The sequence below is a fragment of the Erythrolamprus reginae genome, chromosome Z (genome assembly GCF_031021105.1).
Source record: "Erythrolamprus reginae isolate rEryReg1 chromosome Z, rEryReg1.hap1, whole genome shotgun sequence".
NCBI lineage: Eukaryota > Metazoa > Chordata > Lepidosauria > Squamata > Dipsadidae > Erythrolamprus > Erythrolamprus reginae.
In genome coordinates this window covers 17,381,889-17,396,149 of record NC_091963.1, presented here as the reverse complement: position 1 = coordinate 17,396,149, position 14,261 = coordinate 17,381,889, and positions in this window count along the sequence as shown.

Below are 14,261 nucleotides of genomic sequence, written 5' to 3'. Positions count from 1 at the left end.
GTTGGATAGATAGATAGATAGATAGATAGATAGATAGATAGATAGATAGATAGATAGATAATAAATAGATAAAAGATAGATAGATAGATAGATAGATAGATAGATAGATAGATAGATAGATAGATGGATGAGAGATGAGAGATCGACATAATGTTTTTTTAAAAGAAGGTCAAAAATGGAACCTTCTTTTTCCAATATATTAACTCATCCTACTATGTTTGGCAATAAAGATATGCCACACACACCCCTTATTAAATAAGTCCCAGTGATGTGGTCCAGGAACAGTGCTACTATTGTTCCCACCTTATGGAACAGTCTGTTCTCCAAAAGTAAGGTAGCCCCTACTCTCTTAGCCTTCCAAAAAGGTTTAGAAACATGGCCCTTTTGGAGAACATGTAGGAGCACACAGCCATGGGCTTACTAGCACCCTGAATTTTAAATTAATTAATCAAAACTAAAGAAAAAGTAGGAGAGCTGGGGGTGGGGGAGGGATGAAATGCATTATCAGTTTAGAGTTGTTGCATTCCCACAAATGCTCCATGTCCAGCCTCTCCTGAATTCCACTGACCTTCATCTAGCACCAATTCAGTAGTAAACATTAATTGACTAGATAGATTCTTGTGTTTAAAACTTGTGTATAAATCTTGAATAAATCTCCTGTCCTTCAATCTAACCAGTGGTCCTGCTTCTTTTAAATTTTAACTTTTATATATTGTTTTTATCTTGTAATAATTTATTGTATACTGCCCAGAGTTCCTCTGAGAGGAATAGGTGGTTCTGAAATCTCTCTCTCTCTCTCTTTCACACACACACACATACACACACGCGCGCACACACACACACACAAGATTTGTAGAAGAATTGCTAATATATTATCTAGTGCCTGCCTATTTTCTACTTATCAGTGAATCCGCTAACAAAAGAGATATTTTTCCCACTCAGATTAAAAAATGTGCCAAGTTTACATGACTTTCTTTTTTCTGATGAAAAAAAATTCAAGCAAGTAAAGAAAACAAAATAGTGCTCCAATACAAAGAAAATGACATGTTTATTATTCTAGAGATACCAGCATTATTGTCAGGGTAAAAATAATTCTATATATGTATAATAACTGAGGCCTTTTACCAGAACATGTGAGTTTAATCAGAACATGCCAACAGGGCAGGTACAGGCTTAAGAAAATACACAAGAGAACACAGACTTATATACAGGACGCCTTCTGAGGCAACTACCAATCACATACAAAGGAGGGTTCCCGCTTTAACAGTAACTATGCTTTTGCGGCCAATCAGGACCCTGGAGAGGGATACGCGAGCTCGAATCTGACAGCCGGCTTATTGCTATGCAGACACAGCACTCCTGCCCCTTCGGCTGACACAGACATAATCTTTTAAATACCCAGGTCTGCGACAGATTCTCTCGGAGCGCCGGGGCTCTGTGGGATGTTCTGACCTCTCGATCTCGGCCGGATGGATTGGATTGGGAGCCTGGCCCACTTCTTCTTCCCTGTGAAACGCTGAGGGAAAGTTTCCTGTAGTTCCTGCAGCTGTGGGTGGGTCCTGAAGACACACCCCCTGGAACTCATTGGCTTCCCGATCTTCCTGCCGATCCTCCCTATTAAGTCTAATCTGATCCAGGTGTCTTTTCCAAATTCGTCCGTCTCTTAGTTCTACTTCGAACGAACGAGGCCCCAGTTCCCTGCAAACTATACCTTTCTCCCAATTCTTATGTCCTGAAAAGGCACGGGCAAATACCGCGTCTCCTACAGACACCTCACGTCTGGCGGCTTCTGGCCACTGTACAGTTCCCGCATACCCTGGGTGCAACCTGTCAAGTATGATTCGCAATTTGCGACCCATTAAAAGCTCTGCTGGCGTCTTCCCCGTGGTTACACATGGGGTGGTATGTTGAGCCATGAGCACATCAGCCAACCTAGCCTTCCAAGAGTTCTGGGGCAGCCGTTTGAGGGACTCTTTAACTGACCTAACTGCCCGTTCCGCCTGGCCATTACTGGCCGGATGCCAAGGCGAGGTCAAGGCATGTCTAATGCCAGCTGTGGCCAAAAAAGATTCAAAGAGGACTGATGTGAACTGCGGGCCGTTATCCGAGACCAGTAGATCCGGGAACCCATGCGTGGCAAATAGGGTCATTAAGGATTCTATGATGGCCTGCGACTGAGTGGACTGCATCTGGGCCACCTCTACCCACTTGGAGTATGCATCCACGGTGATTAAAAATGTTTGCCCCATGAAGGGACCGGCCAATCTATGTGCAAGCGTGTCCAGGGGCTAGCTGGTGGTTCCCATGTTAAAGGTTCCGCTCGTGGGGGTAAAGACCTGCTCTCCTGGCAAACAGCACAGTTAGCCACACATTGCTCCACTTCCTTATCTAATGCTGGCCACCACACGTAATCCCTGGCCAGACCCTTCATTCTAACTATTCCAGGGTGCCCCTTGTGCAGCAGGGACAACACCTGGTTCCTCAGCTTGCCTGGTATAACCACTCTGCCCCCCCTTAATAGAACTCCTTTCTCTACGGAGAACTCCGTGCGACAGCGGAAAAACGGAATGAACTGGTCAGCTGGGGTAGAGAGTGGCCACCCCCTCAAAACCCATTGCCTTACCTGGGCCAGAATGCGGTCTTTCCCTGTCTCTCTAGATACCTCGGGGGCAGCCAGTACAACTGGCCCGTCTGTCAAAGCAAAAACGGAGCTGGCCGGTGCAGGGTCTGTTACTTCTTCATGTACTGGGCACCTGCTGAGTGCGTCTGCATGTGCAATGTGACGACCCGGTTTGTATGTTAACGTGTAAGTGTAATTGGCCATAAAGACAATCCAGCGTGTCATACGTGGAGACAAGACAGCTGGGCTCTGGCGGTTACCTGAGAGTAACCCTAGCAAGGGCTGGTGGTCCGTCACTAACTCGAACCTTCTGCCATACAAATACTCGTGGAAACGGCGAACTCCCGCCACTAGGGCCAATGCCTCCTTATCTATTTGGCCATAGTTTCTTTCTGCTGCGGCCAAAGTCCGGGAAAAAAACGCCAAAGGGGCTTCCGAGCCGTTTGGCAATCTGTGGCTGAGGACAGCACCCACTCCGTACCTGGAAGCGTCACAGGTGAGAACTAATGGCAGACTAGGGGAATACTGAGCCAGGACACTGTTTGAGGTGAGTATCCCTTTGACCCCTCTGAAAGAAGCTTCCTCCCGCTCCCCCCAGTGCCAAACTGACCGCTTGTCCAGAAGCCTATGCAACGGCTCTGCCACCGAAGCCTTGTGCGGGATAAACACCGCATAAAAATTCAAGAGACCCAGGAAAGCCTGCAGCTCCTCCTTCGACTGGGGTCTGGGGGCATCCCAAATGGCCCTAGTCTTTTCAGGGGTGGGATGAATTCCCTTTCCATCCACCCTGAATCCCAGGAAATCAACCTCTGGAACCCCAAAGACACACTTTTTTGATTTGAGCTTCAGTCCCGCTTCTTGGAATTTGAACAATACCTGCTTAACCCTGCGAAGAAGTTCGTCCTCGGAACTCCCCGAGACCAGCACGTCGTCAAAGTAGGGCACCGTGCCTTCCAGCCCATACAGCAACCGTTCCATCAACCCCTGGAACAACCCCGGTGCAATAGAGACCCCAAATTGCAGCCTGTGGCACCTGAACACCCCCCTATGCGTTATGATCGCCTGGGCTTCTGCTGTCAAGGGGTCTACGGGGAGCTGTTGGTAAGCCTGGGATAAATCAAGCTTGGCAAAGATCTTACCATTACCCAGAGTGTGAAGTAACTGCTGCACCACTGGAAGCGGGTATGAGTGGTGAGCCAGGGCCTTATTAACAGTGCACTTATAATCCCCGCACAGTCTCAATCCCCCATCCCCTTTGAAAGCGATGACCAGTGGGGTCTCCCAGACAGCCTGGTCAACCGGCTCCAACACCCCTTGTGCAATCAGACGGTCCAATTCGGCATCAACTTTTGGCCGGAGGGGAATGGGCACCCTGCGGGGCTTCAGCCTTACAGCTGGCACTTTGGGATCAAGGCTAAAAGTAATCGGGGTTCCCGTGTAGCAACCCAGCTTGTCATCGAAGACGGAGGGGAATTCCTTAGTAAGCCCTTGAAATACTGATTCCCCTCTCACAGCGTTCACCCCCGCAACAGAAAAGCCCAAAGCCTTAAACCAGTCTAACCCCAGGAGGCTGGAGAATGGCCCGTCCACCACCATCAGAGGCAACCTGCCCATGAAAGATTTGAACATGACAGGGAATCTCCCTTCCCCCAACACCGGAATGGGTGCCCCTTGGTAGTCCCGTAAAGTCACAGTACATGGCTGCAACCGACTCCTGCTCAATCCGGGCATGCATTTCTTGATGGTGGCCCAGGAAACCAATGAATGCGCGGAGCCCGTGTCCACTTGCATGGAGCAATTCACGCCTCCCAAACGAACTGTCACGGAGATCTTGTCAGAAGAGCCTGAGGTTTTCCTCACGAACGTAGAAGCTGGGCGCGGGCAGCTATAGATGGCATTGCAGTCATCCCTCTTAGTGGAAGAAAATCTCCTCTGCCAACGGGGATTGGAACCTTGGAACTCCCTCTGCTCTCTAGGGGCGGCTGGAGGGGACCTCCGGGAACGGCAGACTCTTGCAATGTGGCCCCTGGCCCCGCAACGCCGGCAAGCCGCTTCTCTAAACGAGCAATTTGACCTATAATGGTTTCCCCCGCAACCCCTGCAAGGGGACAGAGGGGCCCGGGGGCGGCTGGCAGGAGGCTCACGACCCCTGGAAGCACCCAGCCGGCATACCTCCTCCTCCTCAACTTCGCTGCCGCCCTCCTTTTCTGTAGCGGCTTTCGGGTTCTCTGGCACCGCTGGCACTTTAGCTGTTGCGTTCACCGAGCTGTCCATGGCTGCCAGGGATAGCGTGGAAAGCTCAAAAGCACGAGCTTCAGCTAAAGCTGTCTGAAAGGTCAAATCCCGGGTGGCCAGCAAACGGCGTTTAAGGCGGCCATCCCGGACTCCGAACACTAGCCTGTCCAGCAAGTAATCATTTAAATCTGTAAACTCGCAATATAATGCAGCCCGGCGGAGAGCGGCCACAAACTCATTAATGGATTCACCCTCTGCCTGGTTTCTCTGATAAAAAACGTAGCGCCGGGCACACCGTGACGGGGCAGGGGCATAGTGATCTTGGAGAGTTGATAGGAAAGTCTCCCAAGGCACATCATGGATAGAGACGGGAGCGAATAAAGCTCTGGCAGTCTCGAACATCTCGGGGCCGCAGAAACCGAGAAAATAAGATCTTTTGCGGTCCCCAGAAATCTCGGTATACCCATTTGAAATTAGAAAACAGTCGAAGCGGGCAACGTAGGAATCCCAGGTCTCCCCTTGTGGGTTGAAAGGGGGAAAAGTAAGCTGTACAGACATTGTCACTTACTGCAGACACAGATGCTGGATGGAAATGCAGGGCTGAAATCTCGTCGCCAGTATAATAACTGAGGCCTTTTACCAGAACATGTGAGTTTAATCAGAACATGCCAACAGGGCAGGTACAGGCTTAAGAAAATACACAAGAGAACACAGACTTATATACAGGACGCCTTCTGAGGCAACTACCAATCACATACAAAGGAGGGTTCCCGCTTTAACAGTAACTATGCTTTTGCGGCCAATCAGGACCCTGGAGAGGGATACGCGAGCTCGAATCTGACAGCCGGCTTATTGCTATGCAGACACAGCAATATCTATGTTCAATATATGACAGTAAATGTTGCTAACATCATTAAGGATAAGAAGTCATTTGAATATTCATTATACTGGATAACTCAGGCGTAATCTCATCAATGCACAAAGTGTCATAGCCAAGCAAAATACCCATAATTTATGTTTATTTATTAGATAATGGTGAATTTGAAACCATTTAAATGATACACTTGTAAGAATAATTGCATCAGAAACTTTTTTCTTTTTTTATTAAAAATTAGTACTGAAAAGATTCATGCTTTTTGAATTCCATAGATCTTAGCAGATAAACTGCAGCTGGCCTGGCAGGAGCCTATAAGAAAGGCCAATTTCTACCTTTTAAATACCTCCTGCCAAAAGGAAGGAAAAAGAAAAGGTTATAGAAATCCATTTGGCCCTCAGTTTCCACCTTTCACATTTAAGAATTAAGCTGGTGAATTTGTACTTATTTTACTTCAGTCATATTTCCAAAGTCTGAGTATTACCTTGTTCCTTAAATATGCATCTGCATATTTTCAAATATCCATATGTTTTATAGGATGGGACACTTTGGAACAGAGGAGGATACTTTTGAAAATCATTTGACAATCAAAATATTATTTTGGTTATTTATCATTAAATCTATATCCTTTTCAGTTATTTATCTACATATTTGCTTTGGGGGTTGATTTTGAGATGAGGGAAAATGATTATTATAATCCCTCTACCTCTTTCCTTTGCTGCAAGTCTCTCTAGCAAAAAAAGAAGAAACATAATACATTGTCTTTATTAAGACCAAAGTGACTTGATAGTGGTTTCAAATCAGTGGTGAAATCTAAAAATTTTCCCTACTGTTTTGTGGGTATGGCTTGATGGGTGTGTCTTGTTGGTCATGTGACCAGGTGGATCTGGCTTGTTGGTCATGTGACCAGGTGGGTGTGGCTTCAGAAACCAACTATCACACTGCACAAAAATAACACAAAAGCTACACAACTGTCTCTCCACAATGCAGAAGCAGCTGGAGTTCACACCAAATGGCCCCTGCAACAAGCAGAATCCTCACAGAGTCACTGTTCTAGTTCAATGGGTAGTAAAAACTGCTGTTAAAATAAAATAGACAATAAAGGTTCCCCCGCTGAGCTGATTGTCACAGCTGATTGTGGGAACCTTTAAAAAAAAAAAAAAGTACCAGTTCAGGACAATAGGTAGTAAAATAAAACATGCTTTTAAGTAATTTAAAAAAAAAAACTTTTTAAAGCATGTTTTTCTACCGGTTCTATGAACCGGAATCATTTGTTAATAACTTTTCAGACATTTCACCCCTGGTTCAAAATTTTGTGTGACCACACTTGTAATAGGGACCGTCTTCGGGACCATCTTCTGCCTCATGTATCCCAGCGGTCAATTAGGTACCACAGAGTCGGCCTTCTCCATGTCCCATCGGCGAGGCCTATGGGAAGAGCCTTCTCTGTGATGGCCCCGGCCCCTGGAATGAACTCCCTCCTGAGATACATACCTCCTCCTCCATCCTGGTCTTTTGTATAACTTTAAAAACTTACCTCTACCAGCGGGCATGAGACTGTCTCCGGCTGATACTAGATTGGTTTGGATGAATGTTTGTGAGTGTAGATGGGGTCCTTTAAAACGTTTTTAGTAATTTTTTATAATTTTCTATAGTTATTTAGATTTCTTATATATTATTATATTAAATGTTTTTCATAACCAAACTATGAAATTTTTCACTACTATGATTGTCCTGATCACTATGGAGATGTAATGATGGCTATCACATTCAATAGCTTTAAAAATGGATATGACAATAACAGAAATTTTAAAACATTGATTTACTCTTAGTATTAGCTCCAGTATCAAAGCCAACATGTTATTAAGTGATTGATGGCAGTATTCTTCAGTATTCAAATTGCATCCTACGAGTGGGTTTTTAATAGAATTGGACTGGGAAAAGACTAGTTGGTTAGACTAGTCTTTAATTTCATCCATTATAACTCATTATATTCCTATCTTCAGTGCTATACCTCACTGTCTCTTTCTTGCCTGCTTTACTCAGTAGTTCAATTCTGTTCAATAGCCTTTCAAAATTTGGCCTTGAAAAGAAGTGGCTAATTATTTGCCTTGATGAATGGGTAGAATAGGGTTATTCTTAAGTCCATTAAGGTAAAATAATAAGTCTTGTCTTCTAATTAAATCAGACTGGCCTAGAAGACCATTTGTTAAAGGTCATAAACTATTTGCAACCTCACTGGACCTGCCTTAAATGAATGATAAAGCTAACCTGAGATGAAAGATAAGATGAGCATTTCCTAGGCTCAATTTCATTACATTTTAGTAGAAGTTATTATTTTTTAACAACTCGGGACAGGATACACAATTATGATTAATGTTTTGTTTCCTTCTTCTTCATATTCTGTGCTATGGAGATGCTTTGTGCTACAAGATTCATTCTTTCTCCGTCCTTTCCTCCCCTTCTCCCTGTCATTATCATCAAAATGCTGCAACAATTGAATTTTCAGTTGTCTTGACCTGAGAACCTACATAAAAGACCTTCTAAATATATTGTGTATCTATGTATCGATGGCAAAAGAAATTCCATGGGGACTCTGGTGTTTGAAGCCGGATAAGTGATTTTTGTTCTGTTGAGTGAATAAAATGCATAACTTGTCTTATTCCTTCCTTAGCACTTCATGCCCAAAGAGACTAAACCAAGATACAATCATTTGAATCTCTTTTATGGTTCTCTGAGAAGTTTTAAGCTAAACTGATTTATCTTTCATAAGAAGAAGAGCCATGCTGAATCAGGCCAAAGCCCATCGAGTCCAGCATTCTGGGTCGCACAGTGGCTCACCAATTGTCCATGGGGATCTTGAGCAGAAAGAGAAGGCAAGACTCTCCCTTTCCCTTCGTCCCCCAACAAATGGTACTCAAGGGAATCCTGCCTGCCTCAACCAACATAGAGGCAGCACATGGACATCCGTTTCAATCACCACCGATACACTTGGCATCCATGAATCCGTCTAATCCTGCTTTGGTCATAAAAGCTCGCGCCCCAATTTTTGTGCAATTTTGTTCATTTTTATCTTGATTACCCTGCATACAAGAGGGGCGGCATACAAATCTAAATAATAAATAAATAAATAAAATAAGAATTTTTTGACCATCTTTGGCATTGCCATACTAATTCGAACATTCTGAACATAATGAAATGAAAATTGAAATGAGACAAAATGATGTTCGCAAAGATTATACACTTGTGCTCCTCTGGATCCTTTTAGACCTGAAGTATAAAAAAGTTGGTTCTAGGCTACAGTATCCAATCCCTTCAACTGTATATATGTATATATATATCCACATACAGTATATAGCAGTGATGGCAGACCTTTTTTCCCTGAGGTGTCAAAACTACATGTGTGTGTGTGCTATTAAGCATGTGCAAGTGCCCATATCCATAATTCAATCCCTGGGCATGGTGAAAACAGCCTCCCCTACTCCCCCAGAGGCCTTCTGGGGGCCAGAATTGGCCCTTTTCCCAACTTCCAGTGGACCTGATAGGCCCATTTTTTTCATTCTCCCAGGCTCCAGAGACTTCCCCTCCCCCCAGGGGCCCTCCAGCAACTTAAAATGTCCTCCCAGAGCCTCTATGTCAGCTGAAAATCATTTGGACAGCATGCACATATGCTCTGGGGCTGAGCTATGGCAACAGTTCATGTGCTAGCAGATATGGCTTTGCATACCACCTGTGGCATGCATGCCATAGGTTCACCATCACTGGTACATATAATATATAATATATCTTTTTGTGTGCCTGTGTGTAATATGTATATACACATATAGCATATATACATAGGACTAAATAGTATATTTTGGATGTTGAGTAGTATAACAAGAAAGGGAAATTGTATCTCATTGAGACCTTTGAGGTAGGAGAGGCCAGGACCCCTAACCCTAACTCTTGATGTGAGTGATGTCAACTTGGCCCTGCCCACATAATCACATGATTACCCATCACATGTCTACTCAGCAACCCCCACCCAGTCACATGACCACAAAGCCATGCACATTGTCACGTGACCATCAAACAACATCCATATAGTAAGCCACAACACACAGAGTGGTAATAAAAATTTTTGGAACCCACCCCTGGGCTGGAGCAAGGGTAGAAAGAGAAGATCACTTTGTTGTGCAGTGCTCAGGTCTCAAATCTGGGCTGTCAGTTTTCCAACTGATAAGTTCAACATCTTTAACCCTGGTGTTCTTTTCAAAACCACTATACACATGTACTGTTCCCGGGTCTATTTGACCCGTACCGCAAATTGTTCATTTTAGGTACTTATATTTGGTCTTTTTGAAAACTTTTTTTTTCACTGGAAACTAGTTTGAACATTTCTGCACACAATGAAATGAAAATTGAAATTAAAAAAAAAAGCTTATATTTTTATTTGAACCCTTGCCCCCCTAATCTCCTTTATAGTCCGGTCTCTTCTGGGCCTCTTCTCTTTCCTAGTACCCTGCTGTGGGCTATATGGCCATTTTGCAGTGTCTCTTGACTCAAACTGCAGCAGCAGACCAGAGTTTTATGAAAGCTCAGCAAATAAGGCTAAGTTATTCCACAATCCAATATATGTCCAACATTCAGAACCTTTTATTTCTTCTCTCTCTCTCTCTCTTTTGACCCAGAGTATCCCCTATTAAATAACCATCAGGCATCTTTCCTGGGCATTCTAAAAATATAATACAAATGGAAGAAAGCCAGAATTATATAAGAAGGAAGCATTCATGGTTGTGAGGTTACTAAGTGTCATCAGCCATACATAACATTCATTCCTTTGTCAATGTCCTTGTTGCTGCCTGCAGTTCATGCTGAATCTCATACATCAGGATGAACAGTGGCCTAAAATTCCAGGTGCTCATATTTATTTTTATTCGAAGCAGATGGTTCTACCAACCAGCAGGAATAAATTAAGATGTATCAGAAAGGACAGGCACCTGAGAAAACATGTACCTGAACGTTACATAAATTTACACCATAAATTTATTAAGGTCTTTAATGCACAATGGACCATGCTAGATTCCATGGTCTTATCTCATATTCATTTGGGGTTATATCTTAAGTTAGACCAAGGGTTTGCTTTAATCATTTATATCAACGCCAGAGGCTGGATTTGTATGAAAAAAATTTAAAAGTAGGTCATAATTTATAAGCTCTGGTGTCAAGTTTTGCATATTATACTGATACTAAATCAAACAAGCCACAATGTGATTCAACAGGATGCAAAGTTTAAAAACTTCAATAAGTTTTTTTATAATTTTACAATGTTATTGTAAAAAACCCCAATAAAATAATATTATTTCATCCTCCTAAATAACATTCAAAGCAAGATTATTATTATTGTTATGTATCTATGGAGATTCTCAGTCACCCAGATCATGGTTGTCCCAAAAATGTTTAACAGATCACATATCCAGCACCAACCAAGGCCAGAAGTAGCCACCTGCCATTTGCTGCTGCAGTCAGAGAGAGAGTGAGAGAGAGATTTGGCTCTTTTCGACTCTGTCTACTCCCTTCTCTGGGCCTTTGCACAGTTTTGCAAGGATTTAGCGGATGGTGACTTTTCCTTTATATATAATACCTCATGTCTATCCTCTTCAATATGTATTGTGTATTGAACAATTGATCTACATCTATTTATATCGTCTATATTTATATTTATATCTATACATCTGTATTTAATCTATGTCATCTTATATCTATAAAATCAATGTCTATATCATCTGTTCATCTATCTATCTATCTATCTATCTATCTATCTATCCATCCATCCATCCATCCGCCCATCCATCCATCTGTCCATCTGTCCATCCGTCCATTCATCTGGAGAAAATATACCATTTACTATTTCACTATTTAGATTCCCCTCCTTGTTTTATCTCTGCTGATAACATCAATTTCCAATTCCTGTTCTGAAAAATAAAGGATAATTAAATTGCCAGCATAGTTCCAATTACCCTGGGATCTTACTATTAACTTATTTCTTTTATCCATAGGTGGAATAGATGGATGGATTTTCATTAAGTTTTCTAAATAAGGCGAAATAATAAGCTCCGCTTTAGGCTGTGCTGGTCACACCTACTTCAAGTACTGTGCCTCATTTTAGCAATCCATTTTTAACAAGGATTCAGACAAAATCATTTTAACAAGGATTCAAAAAAAAATCACACAAGAGCAAATGAGAAAATGAGATGTTTAGAAATTAATTCTTCTTAGGAGAGATTGGAAAAAAATGGATATTCCTTACATTGAGAAGGCAAGGAAAGTATGGCAGATATTCTCAATTATCAGAAGAAGATAATTAAAAGAAGTAAAGATTTGTTCTTTATCAACTCCCAGTATAGATAAGTATTTCTCAACTTTGGAATTTTAAAATGTGTGAACTTTATCTTTCAAAATTCCCCAATCAGCCACGCTTTAGTCAGGAAAAGCTGTTAAGAAAATCTTTGTAAATGGAAGAACAAATCAACAGTGGAACTAATTGTTTAAAGAAATGCTGTTATGAGAAAAAGTCAAACAGTTAATGTGGTACGCCAGCCATAGTAATAATACAGTAGATTTATAAACTGATCCATAGTGCTGTACAGAACTCTCTGAGCAGTTTTCATAGTCAGCATATTTTCCCCAACAATCTGAGCCCTCATTACCAACTTTGGAAGCAAGGGTGAAATCCAACAGGTTCTAACAGATTCTGGTGAACCGGTAGTAGAAAGTTTGAGTAGTTTGGAGAACTGATAGCAGAAAATTTGAGTACTTCAGAAAACTGGCAAATACTACCTCAGAGTGGAGTGGGAATGTAGATTTTACAATATCCTTCCCTCAGGAATGGAGAGGGAATACGGTTTTTGCAGTATCCTTCCCCCGCCATGCCCAACAATTCATACCATGCCCATCAAGCCAAGCCCACAGAACCAGTATTTTAAAAAAATGGATTTCACCACTGCTTTGAAGGAAAGCTAACTCAACCTTGAGATAATCATGATTATCTCAAGACATCTCAGACATCAACACCCTTGAAAATGTCCAAAGATATTTCACCAGAAGAGCCCTTCACTCCTCCACTCAAAACAGAATATCCTACGAAAATAGACGAACAATCCTGGGCCTTGAAAGCCTAGAACTACGGCGCCTAAAACACGATTTGAGTATTACCCACAAGATCATATGCTGCAACGTCCTACCAGTCAATGACTACTTCAGCTTCAACCGCAATAACACAAGAGCACGCAACAGATTCAAACTTAACACGAACCACGCCAAACTTGACTGTAAAAAATGTGATTTCAACAATCGAGTTATTTTATTATTTATTTATTTATTTATTATTTGGATTTGTATGCCGCCCCTCTCCGAAGACTCGGGGCGTTATTGAAGCGTGGAACTCATTACCGGACTCAATTGTGTCAACCCCTAACCACCAACACTTCTCCCTTAGACTTTCCACGATTGACCTCTCCAGGTTCCTAAGAGGCCAGTAAGGGGCGTAAATAAGTGCACTGGTGTGCCTTTCGTCCCCTGTCCAATTATCTTTCCTTTCTTTTACCTATCTTATATATTCTCTCCCTTTCATACATCCTCTCCTCTAAGTTCACTTTCACCCTCTTTTATATTATCACATGTCTACTTTTCTTCCTATGTATTTGTGTATTGGACAAATGAATAAAATAAAAAATAAATAAAAATAATTCCTGGAAGTGAGAAGTGAATTATGTTGCAATACTGCATTCTAGCCTCTACAGACTGGTAAACTACTCAGAGTCATGTATGAAAATCAGGCAACTATACAGTATAAACCAAATAAATAAAACTCACTGATACTTTAATTTGAATTCAGACACTAAGCAGGAGATGGATTCAACTGACAATTGTAAAAAAAATGGTATCAGTCTTGTTTTATAAATATTGTTTATATCAATCTTGTTTATAAATATTTAAGATTTAAATATTTATAAATGTTGCTCTGTCATGGAGTAGCAGCTGCCTTACCAGATGAAAATAATTTACTTTTATTTTCAGAAATTAAAAAATGAGGCAATTTACTTTATTTAATCTACTTGGTTGGATGTACATATTTTTCTACATCTGGATATGCAGGCAAATATCCCAGTGAACTCTAAAAACTCGACTTGACACTCTCAATGTTTTGCTCAATTCTAACTTGAGCTATGTCTCCATATATAGACTTTTCTTTTCCACATTTGGTTTTCATGCAGATGCTTCTTTGCCATCCTCCCAGAAGCTTGTTCTGTCATGCTCTTCCTTGAATCTTGGTGAGAACGCAACTCAGAGCCAAGGTACATGTGCATGCAAGCAAGGAATGTAACAAGTTCCTTTTTTTCTCCCCAGGGTGAAAAACAAAAAACAAAATACATTTTCCCCACAAGGAGCACACAGATTGCCAGAGGACATAAGTCTTTCAAAATCAGGTGTGCTTTACTGTAAACATTGTGACATGGGAACTTTTTGGTAATTCCGAGGCTATCATGTAAT